Raw genomic sequence first — 21,809 nt, forward strand, 5'->3', positions numbered from 1 at the left:
TTATAGACCTTAAAAAGGCTTTTGATACAATCAATCATGACATATTAATCAGTAAACTTGAACAGTATGGGATCAGGGGGTTGGTGTTGCACTGGGTGAGAAGCTACTTAAGTAACAGAAAACAGTTTGTGAAGTTGGGGGAATATACATCATCATGCTTGGACAATGCTTGTGGCGTCCCACAGGGGTCAGTATTGGGTCCAAAACTGTTTCTAATTTATATAAATGATATTGTCAATGTTTCCAAAATATTAAAATTAGTATTATTTGCAGATGACACAAGCATTTTTTGTTCAGGGGGGGATTTGCAGGAGTTACTGAGGAGGATCAATATAGAAATGGGAAAATTGAAAATATGGTTTGACAGAAACAAATTATCATTAAACTTGAGTAAAACAAAATACATGTTATTTGGCTATTGTAATACAGACATACAGGTTCAGTTACAAGTTGAGGGGGTAGATATTGAAAGGGTACATGAAAATAAGTTTCTGGGGGTGATAATAGATAAGATAAACTGGAAGACTCATATAAAACATATACAAAGTAAACTGTCAAGAAGCATTTCAGTTCTAAACAAAGTGAAACATATTCTGGACCACAACTCACTCCGCATTCTTTACTGCTCACTGGTTTTACCATATTTACAGTACTGTGCAGAGGTATGGGGTAATACTTATAAATGTTGTGAAAGTGACGTGACACGGACCCACAACAGGGGGCGGTAATGAACGGACAATGGATAAGCCAAAAGTAACAATTTAATGTTGTGAATCGCACAACGACGTACAGACAATAACAATATGGTGGACTGTCAATCATACACCAGGTGACGTGTGGGCAGGCTCGACGATAGAAGACGCCTGGCGAGAGAAGAGCCGGATCCCCACACAGCTTCCACTGCCAACGGAGCTGAAGAACACCGGAGCCGCCAAGCCCTGCGCCCCAGGTGGCCGCTGTCTTCAGCAGTCAGACCCGGTACTGCTGGCAGAAAACAGAGACAGTCCTGATGAGTGTGAGTTCGCACACTCAGTAATCCCACAGTCAGTGTTCAGTAAAGGAGGGAGAACCTCCACCTCCAATCACACACTCGTGCAGCTCCTGTCTAACCACTTATCTGATTGGACTGTGAAGCGAAGCCGTCGCTGATCACACCAAACGCCAATCCCACAGATAAGGCAAACACCACAGGATAACAGCTGCAAAAGAAGTTCAGATTATTACTCAACGTTTTGAGTCAGCAGAGAAAAGTACCTGAATGGTAGCTGATTTCTCGGCGGGGAGGTGGAGTTGCAGTCCGGCCTTTATGGTGGTGGTGATGAGTAGTGGATGAGTGACAGCTGGTACTGATGATGAGTGACAGCTGTCACTCCTGGTTGCTCCGACGCCCTCTCGTGCTTGAAGCCCGCACTTCAAGCAGGGCGCCATCTTGTGGTGATGGGCCAGCAGTACCTCCTCTTCAGCGGCCCACACAACAATAAAGGTACAACACAATCACTATCAGTAATGCAGAAAAGAGCTATAAGAATTATTCATAATACTGGCTATAGAGATCATACAAATCCACTATTTTTACAATCCAAATTCTTAAAATTCACAGACTTGGTTCATTTTCAAACAGTACAAATCGTGTATAAAGCAATAAACAATTTACTTCCAGCAAATATTAAAAATATGTTTTTTAACAGATCAGGGGATTGCAATCTGAGGGGGAAATTTAATTTAAAGCATCAGTGGGCACAAACAACATTAAAAGGTTTCTGTATTTCTGTCTGTGGGGTGAGGATGTGGAACAGATTGGGAGTGGGGCTCAAGCAATGTCCAAGCATGAACCAGTTCAAACAGCGGTACAAAAATATGTTTTTTTCTAGGTATAGGGAGGAGGAAGGGTAATGAGGATTAGGGTGTTTTTGCTTTTTGCTTCGGCTTGTAAATATATAGTATTTTGTATGTAAGTAGGTATGTGTAGGTGTATATTTATGTTTGTGTATATATGTGTGTATATGTGTGTATATATACTCAACAAAAATATAAATGCAACACCTTTGGTTTTGCTCCCATTTTGTATGAGATGAACTCAAAGATCTAAAACTTTTTCCACATACACAATATCACCATTTCCCTCAAATATTGTTCACAAACCAGTCTAAATCTGTGATAGTGAGCACTTCTCCTTTGCTGAGATAATCCATCCCACCTCACAGGTGGGCCATATCAAGATGCTGATTAGACACCATGATTAGTGCACAGGTGTGCCTTAGACTGTCCACAATAAAAGGCCACTCTGAAAGGTGCAGTTTTATCACACAGCACAATGCCACAGATGTCGCAGGATTTGAGGGAGCGTGCAATTGGCATGCTGACAGCAGGAATGTCAACCAGAGCTGTTGCTCGTGTATTGAATGTTCATTTCTCTACCATAAGCCGTCTCCAAAGGCGTTTCAGAGAATTTGGCAGTACATCCAACCAGCCTCAAAACTGCAGACCACGTGTAACCACACCAGCCCAGGACCTCCACATCCAGCATGTTCACCTCCAAGATCGTGTGAGACCAGCCACTCGGACAGCTGCTGAAACAATCGGTTTGCATAACCAAAGAATTTCTGCACAAACTGTCAGAAACCGTCTGAGGGAAGCTCATCTGCATGCTCGTCGTCCTCATCGGGGTCTCGACCTGACTCCAGTTCATCGTCGTAACCGACTTGAGTGGGCAAATGCTCACATTCGCTGGCATTTGGCACGTTGGCGAGGTGTTCTCTTCATGGATGAATCCCAGTTCACACTGTTCAGGGCAGATGGCAGACAGCGTGTGTGGCGTCGTGTGGGTGAGCAGTTTTCTGATGTCAATGTTGTGGATCGAGTGGCCCATGGTGGCGGTGGGGTTATGGTATGGGCAGGCGTCTGTTATGGACGAAGAACACAGGTGCATTTTAGTGATGGCATTTTGAATGCACAGAGATACCGTGACGAGATCCTGAGGCCCATTGCTGTGCCATACATCCAAGAACATCACCTCATGTTGCAGCAGGATAATGCACAGCCCCATGTTGCAAGGATCTGTACACAATTCTTGGAAGCTGAAAATGTCCCAGTTCTTGCATGGCCTGCATACTCACCGGACACGTCACCCATTGAGCATGTTTGGGATGCTCTGGACCAGCGTATATGACAGCGTGTACCAGTTCCTGCAAATATCCAGCAACTTCGCACAGCCACTGAAGAGGAGTGGACCAACATTCCACAGGCCACAATTGACAACCTGATCAACTCTATGCGAAGGAGATGTGTTGCACTGCATGAGGCAAATGGTGGTCACACCAGATACTGACTGGTATCCCCCCCAATAAAACAAAACTGCACCTTTCAGAGTGGCCTTTTATTGTGGGCAGTCTAAGGCACACCTGTGCACTAATCATGGTGTCTAATCAGCATCTTCATATGGCACACCTGTGAGGTGGGATGGATTATCTCAGCAAAGGAGAAGTGCTCACTATCACAGATTTAGACTGGTTTGTGAACAATATTTGAGGGAAATGGTGATATTGTGTATGTGGAAAAAGTTTTAGATCTTTGAGTTCATCTCATACAAAATGGGAGCAAAACCAAAAGTGTTGCATTTATATTTTTGTTGGGTGTATATATATATGTGTATGTATATATGTATATATATGTGTATGTATGTTGATATATATATATTGATATCGGTTTAGGTGTATAGGAATCTATGTGTATATGTGGCAAAGGGTATTACTGGTTGTGGGGAAGAAGGGGTAGGGATAAATAAGCTGATGCTTCACCCTACCCCTTTTCGGACATGTTGGGTACACAGTAGGAACTTTTTTGTTGTTGTCTTTACTGATCTATCTTGTAATTGTTGTTGTATCAAATGTTCGAAATAAACAGTTTTCATTCATTCATTCATTCAAAATCAAAAGGGAGTGTCTGGGTTTTCAGTTGTTCTGCACCAAGGCTATGGGGTGGGTAATGTTTAAACCTGCTCATGTTAGCATGTTTTTAATAGCTTACGGTGTGATTTGGTGCTGTAGAAATCAACTGAATTGAAGAGTAAGAGGGTGGATTAAGCCTCACAGCAAGAGGGTCTTGGGATTAGTTCCCTCCTTGGTGCTTTCTGTGTGGAGTTTGCAAGTTCTCCCCATTTTCAGAATGAAAACCAAATTTATTGCTAAGTAAGTTTGCACATATATTTTTGCCTATGTGTTTCACACTGGCTTCCTCCAACTTCCCAAGACATGCAGGTTAGCTAAACTGGTAGGTGTGAGTGAGAGGGTGAATATGTATGTGTCTGTCTATATGTAGTCCTGTGATAGACTGGGTGCCTATCCAGGGTGTACGCCACCCACTTGGATAGGCTCCGGATGGTCCATGACCCTTAATTGGAGTAAGCAGGTATAGAAAATGAATTACTGAATGAACTGGTCACAATAATGTATTTTAAGAAATCTGTAAAAACAATTCCAGGAAAATACATGCTTTGTTTGCACTGAAAGACTCGATCTGTTACCAAATTTCATGAAAACAAAAGAGATGCATTTTTATTTCTTTTAAGTGAGATTTTGAAGATTTTATGATGCCGACACCATCAACAGTCAACTTGATTCAGATTAGAAACCACATTCTGGTCGGTTTACAGTCCTGACTTGATGTGTCATTCAGTGAGGCCATCAGGATGGAAGAAAAATCTTCTCTGATGAACAGACAAAGATGAAAGAGGAAAGGATGTTTCCAGGGCAAGCTGAGGAAGACACAAACACGTGATCAGATAAACAATAAATCACCAGCTTAATCTTTATTTCACCAGGTTAGTCCCATTGACATTAAGATCTCTTTTGCAAGGGAAACCTGGAAAATTATAAAGTTTCCAGTCCACCTTACCTGCATGTCTTTAAATGTGGAAGGAAGCTGGAGCACTTGGAGGAAACCCACGCAAACACGGGGAGAACAAGCAAACTCCACACAGAAAGGCCACAGGTGGGAATCAATCCCATGACCTTCTTGCTGTGAGGCAACAGTGCAAACCACTAAGCCACCGTGCTGCCCTTTAACATAAAGACATGGCTAATGTGTTGCTGTTTTTAGACTCTAAAGTTGAAAAGTCAGTGTTGCTGATGAGTTCACCGTTTATCATTTTACCCTGAATCATGTTTTTTGGTTTGATTCAGAAATATGCACAAAATGCAGTCCATAAGTATATTGACAATAAAGATTACCAGGCTAACATAAAACAGTTGGGGCTTTATTACTATTTCCTGGAAACAAATATCTTGAACCTTACATCTGAGCAGAGCTGATAATGAGAAGAGGTACTGTATAATCACTTCCTCTTTTCAATTATTTACTTCTCTGTACTTTATTTGCTTTGAATTATGTTCTTTTAAGGCTTACTGCACCACACAGAGTAACAATTTCTGAGAAGGACTCATGAGAATATTTCACAATTTGTTCATGATGTCCTTTAGTTGTGTATCACAAGATGAATATTTCACTCCTGTGGAAATTTAGTAGCAACTGTCGTGACATTTGACAGCAAGTTTGGCTCCAAAAGAGAAAGACATGAACAGAGTCATTTTCTTGAGAACTGTTTCTCAGAAATTATAAGGAATGAGGAACTCGCTGGTCAACTTGCTGATTTCCACATTTAAGCAGCTGAAGATTTCATTGTGAGAAGTTTTTTTTGGTTTGTTTGTTTGCTGTGACCAGAAGGGAAACCAGTTTGTTGCTTTCATATTTTCACCAGACGTGTCTGGAAGGCGTTAATCAGCTGAACTGTGTCCCCATGCCTCAAATCAGGAAAAGGGCACAAAAAGACTTGGTTTATTTTGCAGTCAGTGTGGAAGATGTTATTTTTAATTTGGCAGCATTTAAACATCAATCGTGCTATTTCGTAAGCAAAATTTAACAGTGCGATTTAGTGATGGCATAACACCTTCAACTTGAAAGATTTATCTTTAATTGTTTAAAAGGCTTTCAGTGCTTTGAAAGTTTTTTTTTTCTCAGAGCAAAACAGGACATTCTTATGTATTAAAAATAATTTAATTCATTCATTCATTTTCTGAACTCGGGGCAAACAAACACATTCTCACTTACACCAATGGCCAAGTTAAAGTTTTCAGTGCACTTAACCTGCATGTGTTTGGGAGTGGGACGACAGCAGAGCATCTGGCGGAAACACACACAAGCACTGGCAAAACATGCAAACTCCACACAGAAAGGACCAGGCGAGTAGCGATCCCAAAATGTTGTGGCTGTGAGGAAACAGCACAGCAACCATGCTGCCATAACTTGATCCAGTTTATTGCAAATCCAGATTTTCTCCAAAGAAACTGTTGCACAAAATGTGTCAGTCAGTAAACAGCATCCTGCAGACTGATTTGGTTGATGTTCTTTACAGTTTATGCTTTTTCATAAATTTAGCTCCTGTTGGGTTTCCTTATACCCCCGTCACACTTACGCTGATTGAGGCCAAATTTTGTCAGAATGACACATCTGGCCACAATCGGGAAATATTGATGTGCAGGTGAGGAACACAGCACTGCCTCCCACTCCGGTCTGTGTTTGCCATCCAGACGTTTGGACATCGGGCAGTCTTCAGTGCCATTTATGGCCGTCTGACAGCAGTCATCTAAACTGTTGTCTACATGCATTTTGGATGCCATTGTGCAGGTGTGGATGAGGTAATCTGTATGCGTTCCTCTTTCCCTCCCGACTGCGTCCGATGATGGTAATATTTGCTGTTTCAGCCTAGTTCCTGCACATTCTTGCTGTGTGATGGTGGCTTTATGAAATAGTGCAGCACATAACAGAATATTTACAGAGGAATGGTGCAAATGGTGATAGAAGCACCGAATTTGGTACAACTACTCCTTAGACATTACTCTTTTGAAATCTCGATTTTCAATAGGCAGCCAGGTAGGGGTCAGTTGAAGAATTACACAGGGGTCAAAATTAAAAGATGCTGCAATCATATTGAAAACTATACCACATTATTTGTTTGATCACAAAGATTTCAAAAAGGTATAGTTTGGACTATCTGTGATTGAATGTTATGGAGTAAAAACAGCAAGAATGGTGACAAAGATCAATTTCAGTTAGTACAGGGGTCAAAAGTAAAAGTTACTCTAATTTTGGTAAAAAGTGATGCAAATTCTTGGTTGAGTTAATAGGGTTTTAAAAAGTAAAATTTTGCCTCATCTGTCATGCTTAGTTATCACATTACGGGGTAACATATGTCAGGGCCCCTTCACACACAGTATGAATAAGTACAACTCGGGGACTCAGGGCGGAATAGATTGTATGAGCAAACCACGAAAACATTGAGTGGGCAGGCGTGCATGATGCCGCTGCGATGCTTCATGCACATGGAACACAGTGTGAAAATAATAATAAAAAAAATACATGCCACCCATGGGATTCAAACCTGCACTTCTCCAAAAGCTCTGATTGCCAGTCAGAAACTTTACCACTAAGCTACCAACCATCTGTTCCTCTTTAGATGACCCATGGTCACAGATATACAGTCATGAAATGACATGAATGAGTAGCAGTGTGCACTTATCATGTCCACATGTGCTGGCGGCGTGTCCAGCTGGTCCCGCATGTGTGTCCTGCCTGACACGCGTGTCTTGTGGACAGTGCGCCGCAGGACAGACACCATGCCATGTGGAACAGAGCTCAATTGGGTGACGTAACAGTCAGATCGCCCGTTGTGTGTTATGATCTGACTGTCCGTTTCACCTGGAGTAGCCTGTCAGAGTGCCCGGCATGTGCACGCACTCACTGCAGCCAATTGCAACAGCGATATATGTTTTTATGTATGTCCACATGATGACAGCAAGCAGACACACACACGTCACACTGGGCAATTGTTAGTTCATGTCCATCCAAACACAGTACGTGTCCCCCAGCTGGGACATCCAAAACCACAGATCTCCACAGCTGCTTCTGTCAGTGGCCACACCCCCTGTCAGGTAAGCGCACACACAATGTGCCACTGTGTCTGCCACACTCGTGGGGCACTTAGACAAATTTCTCATCCAGCTTGACAGTGATTGTCTGCTGACTGTTGTCATGATTAGGGATGGGTATTGATTAGATTTTATTGATATTGATACCATTATCGATTCTGCTTATCGATCGGATTCCTTATCGATTCCCTTATTGATACCTCTTGTGAATTTTTTGTGTACTAAAAGTAGGCTTTACAGGTTTTCTATATCAAAGGGTCAAAGAGCTTTTTCTTATCGTGCACCTGCTCTATGGAACGGTCTTCCTGCAACCGTGAGGCAGTCAGAGTCCATGGACATTTTTAAGTCAAGACTTAAAGCTTGTTTTTATTGTCTTTCTTATGAATAGTTTTTATTTTTATCTGTTTTATTCTTTTACTTCTGTTTTTAAATTATATATTTGAATTTTTTATTCATTTATTTTAATTTTTTATGTTGAACTGATCTGTGTGAGGCACCTTGAGATGGCTTTTGTTATGATTTGGCGCTTAATAAGCCAATTAAATTGAAATTGAACAACATTTTATTGAGTCTTAAAGTAAATAAATATGAAATTGGTCACTGGAGCCTTAAACTTTGGACTTAATGAACACTACATGGTGGATCCTTGATCTCTGGACATGAATAGAAATAAACAAAATCTGTAGTTATTGTCAAAAGCATTTCCTTTCAGACATTATTGGCATGAATGTCTTTGATACCTCTGAGATGAACCCTTGTAGCTGCTGCGCTGCACATCAGGATGTAATTTATAAAGAACGCAGCACGTCTCATTTTGGGAGGAAAAAACTTTTTAGTCTATTATAGATACTTGTCTGTATTACAACTTTTGTAAGCGGTGTCATTTTATTCAAAGCGGCAATTCGTTTTGAAGTTATTAATTCCGACCGGACTCTGTTTCAGCCGCGCAGCGTTTGAGTTGTGCCAACGGAATGGAGGACAGTTCTCGTTTCTTGATTGCAACAAGACATGAGTCCCAGTTACTGACTTTAATTCACACAAAAGTGACTCATGATATTTTAATGGCTTTGAGAGAGGTTAAGAAGCAGACTTGCTGTTTCTGAAGAGCAGTGAATCAAAGAACCATGAGCCAGTGGATCAAAGCATTGTTTCATTGGTTCACACTTCAAAGTGGTGTTGCGCTGCAGAAACGGTTGATTACAGAGCCACTGCAGGGCCTGTAAACAACGTAGAGAAATGATCATTTTCCCGACAAACACCCTCAAAAACAATGGCTGCTCTGAAGGACCGATAAGGGAATCGTTAAGCAAAAAGGCTATTGATATCGGTGGATCGAATTACTCGAAAAAAAAAAAACGGTTCTCGATACCCAACCCTAGTCATGATGATAGTGTGAATGCCCACACATTTTCTAAGTGCCATACGAGCTGTGTTAGATGTTTGTGCGTGTCACCTGGAATTTGGCCAACACTTGCCACGAGAGGGTTCGATGGGATCTCACAGTGCACACTCTGTCTTTCAGCCACTGGTGTACGCAATAGTTGTTGCAACAGGTGTACGAGCCAGCTACAATTTTACTTGTTTTGCATATGATTACTGCTTCATGTGCATGTCATGCGCAGTTCTACCAAATTTGCACTGTATGTGAAGGGGCCCTCATGTTATAGAATCCAATGGATGTTGACCTTGCTTAACCTTTACTTTGAAGACCAAGCATTCAACACAGTCAAAACTATTCCATTTATTAATCCAGTTAGTTCAACCAATAATTTGGACTACTATTAGCAACTAAAACTTTTTGATCCCTGTACCACCTGAAATTGACCTTTGTCACCATTCTTGCTGTTTTTACCCCATAACTCCATAACATTCAATCACAGATAGTCCAAATTACACCTTTTTGGAATATTTATGACCATGCAGACAAATAATGTAGTATAGCTTTCAATATGATTGGAGCAGCTTTTAATTTTGACCCTTGTATAATTCTTCTATTGACCCCTCTCTGCCTGCCTATTGAAAATTCATGTGACCAATCAGTTTTTTTCAAAAGAGTGATGTCTAAGGAGTATATGTACTGAATTCGGTGCTTCTATCAACATTTGTACGATTGTTTCAGTTATCTGCTGCACTAAAAGTGGGGGTGGTGGTGGTGAAGTGGTTAGGGTGTTTTACAACATCAGTTTTACAACTTGTTTGTACCAATAAGGTAGAATTTTACATGAAATGTGTCATACCAAGAAATGCCAATAAAATGATGATATATCCACATATATATTTTATACTTGTGTACTCATGTGCCATTATCATGGATAACTGAATTGTTTAGCATTTTCATGTGTCATTACTTGCATGGTTGAGCCTGAATCTGGTTGCACCTGGTACATCAGAGATCAGTATAATTTCTGGTCACCTAACAGTGTCTCAATAACTCCATAAATACCCAAAATAACTGTCCAGAAATAAAAGTCAAATTATTATTAGCAGTGATGGGTGTCCATGTCATCTCGAGGGTTTTTATAACAAAATGGTTGACCTGAAAACAGAAGATGAAAATCAATCCAATTGATTTCTGATCTCTTCAAATGTCAGAAATGGACCAAGCACCCCGAAAGTCATGTAGAATGTCCCTAAGATGTGTGATTTGTAATTGGTCAGAACAGCTGTTTTTGGGGAGGTGGGAGGATGAGGGGCAATATAAAATGGCTCCCGGGTCAAACAATTTGAACCCCATCATTTTCCCTTACTTTGATCCCAAATTAAGCTATTAAACGATTGAATTGAGCAAAAAAATCCTACTGGATTACATAGTGTACCATACTATTAGACTGTTAAAATTACTGCAAGAATACACAACGATATTTGAAGAAGACACAAAGGCTTTTTGAGAAGAAGTGATACATTGAGAGAGGTCCTGTGTGTAAAGGCATTGCAGTGCAGCAATATATGTACAATCAGGGGCGTAGCACCAAATTCTGGGCCTTAGGTACTAGCCATATTGAAGCCCCCCCCCCCCCCCCCCCCCCCACTGTTATGTTCTTTTTTATTAACGCAAACACAAAATTTCTAATGCGTAGTCAAACCAGGTCTAAATCATGTATACCTTAGATCACCCCTGGGAGTCAGGAACCCTTTTTAAAGTTGGGGGAGCAATATTGAGTTGGGGGATCTGGGGGTGCAATTTGGTCCCCCAGACCCCCCAACTCAATATAGCTAGCTTTCAAGTTCACCTCTCTTTTCAAAGAATTTGGTTAGCAGCTGCTTTCCCTCATTTAGTTTTCTTTCCCTGTCCTTTTTTCTATTCTTTTTTGAAATCCGGACTTTGATTTTTTAGGAAAGACATATTTTATTTCAGCCTAAACACTAGGGCTGCAACTAATGATTATTTTACTAATCAGTTCATCAGTCGATTATTTTTTCAATTAATCATTTTTTTTTTTTTTTTTTTTACTTACATGTGAGTTTTGCCATTATTTCTTTAAGTGAGTTATTATTAAAAGGCCTTTATCATGCAACATTAACGTTTGACCTTGTAACAAAGTTATGTTATATTCTTGTCAAAAACATACCTGGAGTAGTGTTTTGTTTTATTTTGCACATACATACATCACTGACACACCACAAAGAGATTTCCATCAGGTTTAGATGCCTACAGCAACTATCTCAGCCACTGACAACATATTACAGCAAGAGTCCACGGAAGTATTTTAAAGGCCTGACAAAAGTGTAATATGTTATATTTAATGAGATATTTTCATGAAAAAAGACACAAATGTGCAGTTTGCTTCTTTTTTATTTTTTTTTCTTGTGTAAAAACACAGCTTAGATGTGGTTTGACTGAAACAAATTGTCATTAAACTTAATAAAACAGGGATGAAGTGGAGGTTTAAGAGTCACTAGATGTTCACAGGAAACAGTTATTTCTAACATAAAAAGGTAAATGTTACAGACATATGCTCTTTGGGGTTTTAGTGGGGAAAAATTAAGATTAAGTGAAATAAAACACTGAATCAACAAAACCAATAATTGAAATAATTGATATTTGCCTTCATTAAAAAGTAAAAAAGATCTAAAAATTTAGAATAACAGAAACTCCAAAAAAAATTTCATGAAATGTCTAATAGCCCATATTTCATGCTAAAAGGCCACCCAAATTTCACAAAAGTGACAACATTTAGTTGCTCCTGAAATCCAAGCATTATAATGTCGGTTTATTTTTGAAACAACTTGTAAAACCACAGCTCATTTTATTCAAGAGAACATATTTATCCGTGGGGAATTCCATCATGAATATTTTCTTTCCTTTCTACCGCCATCTGCAGGAGGACATGTGTCTGTGCATGGCTGAGCTTTTGAAAAGACTGGCAGTTACCTTGATTCGATGTGTGACACTGATGTCTGAAAAGTCTTGTAAATCACTGCAGAGGTGTTATCAAGTTACAAAATCAGCATTTTTCATTTTTCAAGTTTTATTTCTCACTTGCTTTTACGTAATATATGACAAATATCTCAGATTTACACATAAATGCTGCGATTTCAGAGCGTTTTCTGGAGGAGGAGAAAGAGAGAGATGAGCTAGCACATGTTACTGTATCTCTCTACTCTGATTGGCTACCACTGTGTGCTTCCCATTATGCTTTGTGCAAGTCTGGGGAAGCCCCCACGTGATCAGTGACATCACAGTCAGACTGTAGGGATCATAAAGCTAAAGTTGGTAGTCCTGGAGAGCGAGCAAGAGAGATAGGAAGATTTGAAAGTAGCACCTCCTTTGGTTCCACCCCCTCCCCCGTCAGTGCTCCGTCCGAAGCCATGCCCCCACAAACTTGAACGCGCATCTGACTGTGGGACTCAGCGGGGCAGACGAGAGCTGACTAAAGGCCCCCTGACACGAGCATGCGTGAGACTCATGCAGTTGCATGAACGTAGTCATGACAATCCCACCTGCTGTGTTCATAGCTACAACCCCTGGCAAAAATTATGGAATCACCGGCCTCGGAGGATGTTCATTCAGTTGTTTAATTTTGTAGAAAAAAAGCAGATCACAGACATGACACAAAACTAAAGTCATTTAAAATGGCAACTTTCTGGCTTTAAGAAACACTATAAGAAATCAAGAAAAAAGATTGTGGCAGTCAGTAACTGTTACTTTTTTAGACCAAGCAGAGGAAAAAAATATGGAATCACTCAATTCTGAGGAAAAAATTATGGAATCACCCTGTAAATTTTCATCCCCAAAACTAACACCTGCATCATATCAGATCTGCTCGTTAGTCTGCATCTAAAAAGGAGTGACACATCTTGGAGAGCTGTTGCACCAAGTGGACTGACATGAATCATGACTCCAACACGAGATATGTCAATTGAAACAAAGGAGAGGATTATCAAACTCTTAAAAGAGAGTAAATCATCATGCAATGCTGCAAAAGATGTTGGTTGTTCACAGTCAGCTGTGTCTAAACTCTGGACCAAATACAAACAACATGAGAAGGTTGTTAAAGGCAAACATACTGGTAGACCAAGGAAGACATCAAAGCGTCAAGACAGAAAACTTAAAGCAATATGTCTCAAAAATTGAAAAATGCACAACAAAACAAATGAGGAACGAATGGGAGGAAACTGGAGTCAACATCTGTGACCGAACTGTAAGAAACCGCCTAAAGGAAATGGGATTTACATACAGAAAAGCTAAACGAAAGCCATCATTAACACCTAAACAGAAAAAAAAACAAGGTTACAATGGGCTAAGGAAAAGCAATCGTGGACTGTGGATGACTGGATGAAAGTCATATTCAGTGATGAATCTCGAATCTGCATTGGGCAAGGTGATGATGCTGGAACTTTTGTTTGGTGCCGTTCCAATGAGATTTATAAAGATGACTGCCTGAAGAGAACATGTAAATTTCCACAGTCATTGATGATATGGGGTTGCATGTCAGGTAAAGGCACTGGGGAGATGGCTGTCATTACATCATCAATAAATGCACAAGTTTACGTTGATATTTTGGACAATTGAAAGGATGTTTGGGGATGATGAAATAATTTTTCAAGATGATAATGCATCTTGCCATAGAGCAAAAACTGCGAAAACATTCCTTGCAAGAAGACACGTAGGGTCAGTGTCAACGAGCAGATCTGATTTGATGCAGGTGTTAGTTTTGAGGATGAAAATTTACAGGGTGATTCCATAATTTTTTCCTCAGAATTGAGTGATTCCATATTTTTTTCCTCTGCTTGGTCTAAAAAAGTAACCGTTACTGACTGCCATAATATTTTTTCTTGAGTTCTTATAGTGTTTCTTAAAGCCAGAAAGTTGCCATTTGAAATGACTTTAGTTTTGTGTCATGTCTGTGATCTGCTTTTTTTCTACAAAATTAAACAACTGAATGAACATCCTCCGAGGCCGGTGATTCCATAATTTTTGCCAGGGGTTGTAGATGCCGCTGTTCTTTGATCTACCGGCTGCCACGCGCACTGCACTGGAAGCTGCGTATATAAAATAATTATTTCGTGGTGGATTACTCATTTTTTTCTGCAAATTGGCAGTTGAAAATGACTCTAATCACTTCCTGAATCACAGAGGAGGCTGCAGCCAGAGCCATTAGTGCGCGCACTCCCGTGCGCCTAAGAAGCTGCAGAAAGCATATTGAGCCATCAGAAAAGGTAATTATTTGTCTTTTTTACATTGTCCTCGCTTGATAAAACAGTTACGTGTTCTTTCCTTCTTGTCTGCAGCTGTTAAAGTATGATTATAACAGATTTAACATCTTGTTCAGATGAGCTACGCCCTGATGTGATCTGCTGACATAACCACTCACTCTGTTCACTTCATGCTTGCTCCACTTGATGAGCTGCACGTAGTGTTGGAGAATAGATTGCGCAACATAGCACAACATTTGTGCGTGAAAGATTTTTTTGAACATTTCAAAATTCTCTGTGTGCAGTAGCATGCACCGGTGACCCACTGGCGTCCTGTCTGCACCCCTTAAAGACAAGTTTACTCTCCAGCACGACACATCATGACAGGTTGTGATGTAATCACTTCCTGAATCATAGAGGACCGCTCCAGCTTCAGCCGTTCGCGTGCCTAACAAGCTGGTGGTATTGCCATCTCAGTCCCCAGACCTGAATATTATTGAAAATCTGTGGTACTCTGAAACCAACAAACCTGAGATGTTTTGTAAAGAAGAATGGTCCAAAATACCTTCAACCAGAATCCAGACTCTCAATGGAAGCTATAGGAAGCGTTTAGAGGCTGTTATTTCTACAAAACAAGGATCTACTAAATATTGATGTATTGTTTCTGTTGGAGTTCCCAAACTTATGCACCTGCCCAATTTTCTTTAAATAATTATTGCACACTTTCTGTAAATACTAGAAACTTCATTTCACTTCTCAAATATCAGTGTGTTTGTCTGCTATATGATATATTTAATTGAAATTTCTGATCCAGACAACCAAGGATTTATAAAGGAAAATCATGAAAATTATCAGGGGTGCCCAAACTTTTGGATACAACTGTAAGTAATATAATACCTGTAAATAATAATCAGGTTTTTTTTTTTTTTGCTAGTTTTCGTCAGACAAGTCAGGGGATGGATACATGAACATTTCCAAGTCACTGAATATGTCTTAGACTTTATTTACATCAATTATGTAGAAATACAAACAGTATGGCACTCTATGGTAAATCTGTGTGGAGTAAACAGTTCTCACAAACTGAGTAACTGTTCATGAATGATAAGAGTGAGGAAAGCCACCAAGACACCGAGACAACCCAGAAGAAGTTATGGGCTTCTGTGGTTGTGATTGGAGAAATTGTGCATAATGCATATTTTGCATTTTGTATCCCCAGTTATACAGCTTCATGATGAAGTGGTGTAGAGGAGGATTTTCTTAAAAAGAAGACCTGAAAGTTCAGCTATAATTTGCCAGAAAGCACATTTGAAATGCAAGTCTAGATTTGATGTCTTGGAGAAAGAAAATTTTCACCAATTCAGATATTCATTGTGGGTTCAACAGTGTCAAATATTCTACCTGAAACTAACTTCACCAAAGCCACAAACAACATTTTGTAGTCTACCTCTGTAGCCGCTTAGTGACAGAGCAACTCTGCACTCCATTCAATGTCCAGAACTTTTATACAGACCAGAGGAGGAATAAAGGAGTTGTCTTTCGTTCAGCCCTATATATATATATATAAAATTAAAGGAGAAAATGTCACTTTTAACTACATGGACCTTGTTTCTGGCTTAAAAAATATGGTCGTTTGCTCACCGATATAACTTTGGTGTCATTAGGAGTCTTTGGTTTGGATGATGTGTTCAGATTCATATCTGGCTCAAGGCAAACACTTTCTTCTTCTCCTAGTAAGGTGGATCAGAAGTCTTTGTAGTACATAGTGCCAGCTACTGTACAGGAGGGACCTAGCAGTCAATAGATGCCACCAATTTCAAAATTGGTGACCTAGTGCAGTGGATAACTGAAAAAAAATGCTTCAAATGGTGATGCAAGCACCAAATGTGGCACACATACACCTTAGACATTACTCTTTTAAAAATGCCAGGTACCCACGTGAACTTTCAATAGGCGGCCAAGAAGGGGTCAATTGAAGTATTACACAGGGGTCAAAATTTAAAAATGCTCCAATCATATTGAAAGGTATTCCATATTATCTGTCTGATCATAAAGATTCCAAAAAGGTATAGTTTGGACTATCTGTGAATGAATGTTCCGGAGTTATGGGGTAAAAACAGCAAGAACACTGAGAAAGGTCAATTTCAGTTTGTACAGGGGCCAAAAGTTAAAGTTGCTCCAGTTTTGGTAAAACATGGTGCAAATTACTGGTTGAGCTAATAGGATTAATAAATGGAATAGTTTTGACTGTGTTGTGTGCTTGGTTTGCAAAGTAAAGGTTAAACAATAGCATCCATTGGATTCTATGACATGTGACATATGCTACCCTGTAACATGATAACTAAGCATGATACATGATGCAAACTATTCCTTTTTAAAACCGTATTTACCCAACTAATAATTTGCATCACTTTTTACCAAAATTGGAGCAACTTTAACTTTTGACCCCTGTACAAATTGAAATTGACCTTTGTCACTGTTCTTGCTGTTTTTACCCCATAACTCCGGAACATTCATTCACAGATAGTCCAAACTATACCTTTTTGGAATCTTTATGATCAGACAAATAATATGGAATACCTTTCAATATGATTGGAGCATTTTTAAAATTTGACCCCTGTGTAATACTTCAATTGACCCCTTCTTGGCCGCCTATTGAAAGTTCACATGGGTACCCGGCATTTTTAAAAGAGTAATGTCTAAGGAGTATGTGTGCCAAATTTGGTGCTTGCATCACCATTTGAAGGATCCCTCAGTAAATATTCACTTATCTGCTGCACTAGACCAAACATGCAATGCCATGTCATGTCAATCATCTGGGGCGGCACCTCTGATGTCCAATCAGATTTCATGGGGGTCCAGTGCCACCCCAGCCTCCTCTCTAGCTCCACCCTTGACCCTTAGAGCTCTAAGGGTATTCTCTCTCTCTCTCTCTCTCTCTCTGTCTCTTTCTCTCTCTCTCTCTGTCTCTCTGTCTGTCTGTCTGTCTGTCTCTCTCTCTCTCTTGCTTCCTCTCATCCATACCTTAAAAATGCTCCCCCTTTGGGGTACTTTCTTTTAGTATAATGCCTCTGTGTTTCATCTGTCTCAGCTTTCTGAATGTGAGACATATAATGGTCTAGAACACCGTGTAAAGATATTTACATGTTGATGGCTGTACTCGTGAGACCTAACAAATCAGGTCGTGCTGTGGGTGGAACATTGTTGAAGACCAGAAACTCATGACTACAGCTGTATCAGAAATAAAGTAGTGCATCCAGTAGATGGCAGTGTTCATGGCAGTGTTCATAATGGCTATTCACACTGTCATGAACACTGCCATCCAGTAGATGGCAGTGTTCATGACAGTGTGAATAGCAGTTGCTTCGGGGAGGTGATGTCTAGTGGTTAAGGTGTTGGGCTTGAGTCCAGAAGATGATGGGTTCAAATCCCCGCCTGACTGGAAAATCACTAAGGGCCCTTGGGCAAGGCCTTTAATCCCCTATTGCTCCCGGTGTGTAGTGAGCACCTTGTATGGCGACACCCTGACATCGGGGTGAATGTGAGGCATTATTGTAAAGTGCTTTGATCGTCTGATACAGATGGAAAAGCGCTATATAAATGCAGTCCATTTACATGCATCTCATCCAAGACAGAGGTGGTCTTGGATGAAACGTCTTTTCAACACTGTGTTGAGGTCTGGGACAGTGCCTAAGGAGTGGCAAACTGGGATGGTGGTCCCCATATTTATAAAGGGGGACCAGAGAGTGTGTGCTAACTACAGGGGCATCACACTACTCAGCCTCCCTGGTAAAGCCTACTCCAGGTGTTGGAAAAGAGGGTTCGGCCGATAGTCGAACCTCTGATTGAAGAGGAACAATGCGGGTTCCGTCCTGGTCGTGGAACAACCAACCAGCTCTTTACTCTCACAAGGATCCTGGAGGGGGCCTGGGAGTACGGCCACCCTGTCTACATGTGTTTTGTGGACTTGGAGAAGACGTATGATCAGATTGTATTAACAGCCAAAGCAAAAAGATAAGTCTTAAGAGCAGATTTAAAAGTCTCTAGCGTTGGAGCAGCTCTGATGTGTAAAGGCAAACCGTTCCAATGTTTGGGACTGTTTTCTACTCAGAATAAAGGTAAAGTTTCTTGTTTCATGTGGTTGCTTGATTAATACACAGTTGAGTCATTATTTTAAAAATAAATCTGCATATCCTTTGTCAAGCATATGCACATTTATTACGTCTGGTTGAAATATAACCCTAAAGTCGAACATTTGCAAGAGGTTATGAATTTTAATCAAACCAGTGAGGGAACAGAAAAACAGTTTTTTCTTGTCACTGAGGAGACGTTTTATCCTCTGACACTTGACCATTTTCCTTTTTTTTCATAATGTCCTAAGGTGTTAGCAGTGATGCCGGTAACCGCGTTACCGGCGTTACTAAGATTAGTGGTCAGATTAGAGTAACGCGCGTTACTCTAATCTGACCACTAATCTTAGTAACGCGCGTTACTCTAATCTGACCACTTTTTTTTGTAACGAGTAATCTAACGCGTTAATCTTTCCAAAACAGTAATCAGATTAAAGTTACTTCTCCATGTCACTGTGCGTTACTATTATTTTTCATTGTGGGTCGATAGCAGCATTAAACTTGGTCTGTGGGCAGGAGGTCGGGTTCGACTGAACTGACCACTTTCAGTGAGCTGTGAGCTTTTCATCCGCGGTTTTTTGCAGCAGCTACGACTCGTCCTCACCTCTTAAAGTGCGGTGACAACAGCACACGTGCACTGAGCTTTACAAAGACATTTTTATGCTTTTTTCCCCCCTCCTTTATTTAGAGTTCTGAGCTGAGCCGCTCCATATCTGCTCCCTAAAAACAGCTGATCCTCCGCGACGTGTCAACAACTAACACTATTTTCCACTCAGATGCACCTAAACTCTCGTTCTGAGGACCACATGATGTGAAAACGCAATAAAACTTTCTTACTTGTAAATCTGGTCATGTTTTCTGCATAAATAAATGTTATCCATTCGCCAAAGCAGGGGCGAATCCAGAAGGAATGGGGGTGTGGGGCAGGGATGTGCTCCCCCTCACAACACCCCTAGATTAAAGGTCCGGTTTTGAAGCCCTTTTTTTTTACTACAACTATTAATACTACGTAAAATAATAATAATTTCGGCAAGTAAAATGTTTAGAAAGAATTTAAATGTTAGAAAAATGTTAGAAAGAATTTAATAGTTACATTTATAAACAATGTAGGTTAGAAATCGCAAGTTTTACTATTACAGTGCTGTCAACAGTTAAATATGAGGTCAAGAAAGAGGTCTTTATTTAAGTTTTTATAAAACAAGTATTTATTTTTATTGAAGTCAAGAAAGGGTGACTAAATGTTGAGGTGGCAGAGGGTTGTTGTTGACAGCTGGGGAAAGTAACTAAAAAAGTAACTAGTAATCTAACTTAGTTACTTTTACAATTGAGTAATCGGTAAAGTAATTAAGTTACTTTTTCAAGAAGTAATCAGTAATCAGTAATTGGATTACTTTTTCAAAGTAACTGTGGCAACACTGGATGTTAGCATACGTAAGGTACAGATATGCCTGTTATTAAAAGGAAGACTTCAGTGATGAAAAGAAACACACCAGCCATTTAACGGTTGTCCCTCCTTTGACATTTTTTTTTTTACTTTTGGCTAATTTATTACAATTTATGACATCAATCAATAAATAAATAAATAAAACAGCGTTAACGTTTAATCACCGGGTGATGCAAATATGGAGTGGCTATACACCCAACCGTGGGGTCAGTAAAGTAAATTCACAAGCATATACGCCCAACCACAACCGACCAATGAGCGCGCTTGTAAGCTCACTTCCGGTTTCAATGCGAGAGGGGATAAAAGGCGGATATTTTCTCACCGGCTGCGGGAGGGTTCGCAGTAGAGGTGGGCAATACCGGGAATTTTGGTATTGATCCGATACCAAGTAAATACAGGCCCAGTATCGCTGATATCGATACCGATACTTTTTCATATTTAAGTTTCATAGACCCAAAGGATCCAAAAGACCTAGGATAGAATTTCGCCAAACATTGCACATGTCAACAAAATACTTTATTATCACAATCAACATTTTTGTTTAAAAAATATCACTCAACAATCACCTGAGGTAGAGGGCTGACAAACCACAATACAATACAAGGGTGTGCTGCTCTGTGTTGTGTGACACAGCACAGCGCTGCTCTTACAGACAGAGAGCAGACTTTGATGAATCTGCACAGCAGTCAGTGCGTGCGGGAGAGAAAAAAGCTTGAATATCGATCTTTTTATGAGGTCTATCAGAAAAGTATCTTACCTTTTTATTTTTTTTAAAAACTATATGGATTTGAATGACGTGCGATTACACCAATCATGCTTGAACCCTCGTGCGCATGCATGAGTTTTTTCATGCGTGTCGGTGATGTCATTTCCCTGTGGGCAGGCCTTGAGTGAGATGTGGTCCCGCCCTCTCGGCTGAATTCCTTTGTTTCACACGCTGCTCAAGACGGCGCGCGTTGCTTTATCAAAATTTTTTCTGGACCTGTGAGGAATATCCGAGTGGACACTATTCGAGAAATTAAGCTGGTTTTTGGTGAAAAGTTTAACGGCTGATGAGAGATTATGGGGTGTTTCTGTCGGTGTAAGGACTTCCCATGGAGCGGGACGTCACACAGCGCTTCCAGGCGCCGTCGTCGGCATGTTTCGACCTGAAAGCATCCTAATTTAAGGCTTAATTCACCCAGGACATCATGAGAGAACAGAGAAGATTCAGAAGAGGCTGGCATGAGGACTTTATGCGGACATTCCACTGTTTAAGGACATTTTGTAATGAAAGACGTGCGCGCAAATTCGCCGAGTCGTTTCCGTGATGACTCTGCGAATCTGTGTGCGCCGCGACAGGAAAAACACCTCCGTGTTGAAAACCATTTGTAAAATTCAGGCGGCTTTTGATGGCTTTCAACAAGTGAGTAACTGAGAAATTGTTTAACAGCTTGGGCATGTTCCAACTTGTCCGTTAAGGTTTCCAACGGAGGTGTTTTTCCTGTCGCGACCCCCCGCGGTCGGGTCCGGCCCGACATGCGACTCTGCCCTCACGTTCTTTCATTACAAAATGTCCGTTAACAATGGAATGTCCGAATAAACTCCTCATGCCGACTTCTTCTGAAAGTTCTCTGTTCT

This window comes from Thalassophryne amazonica, chromosome 16 (genome assembly GCF_902500255.1).
Source record: "Thalassophryne amazonica chromosome 16, fThaAma1.1, whole genome shotgun sequence".
Classification (NCBI taxonomy): domain Eukaryota; kingdom Metazoa; phylum Chordata; class Actinopteri; order Batrachoidiformes; family Batrachoididae; genus Thalassophryne; species Thalassophryne amazonica.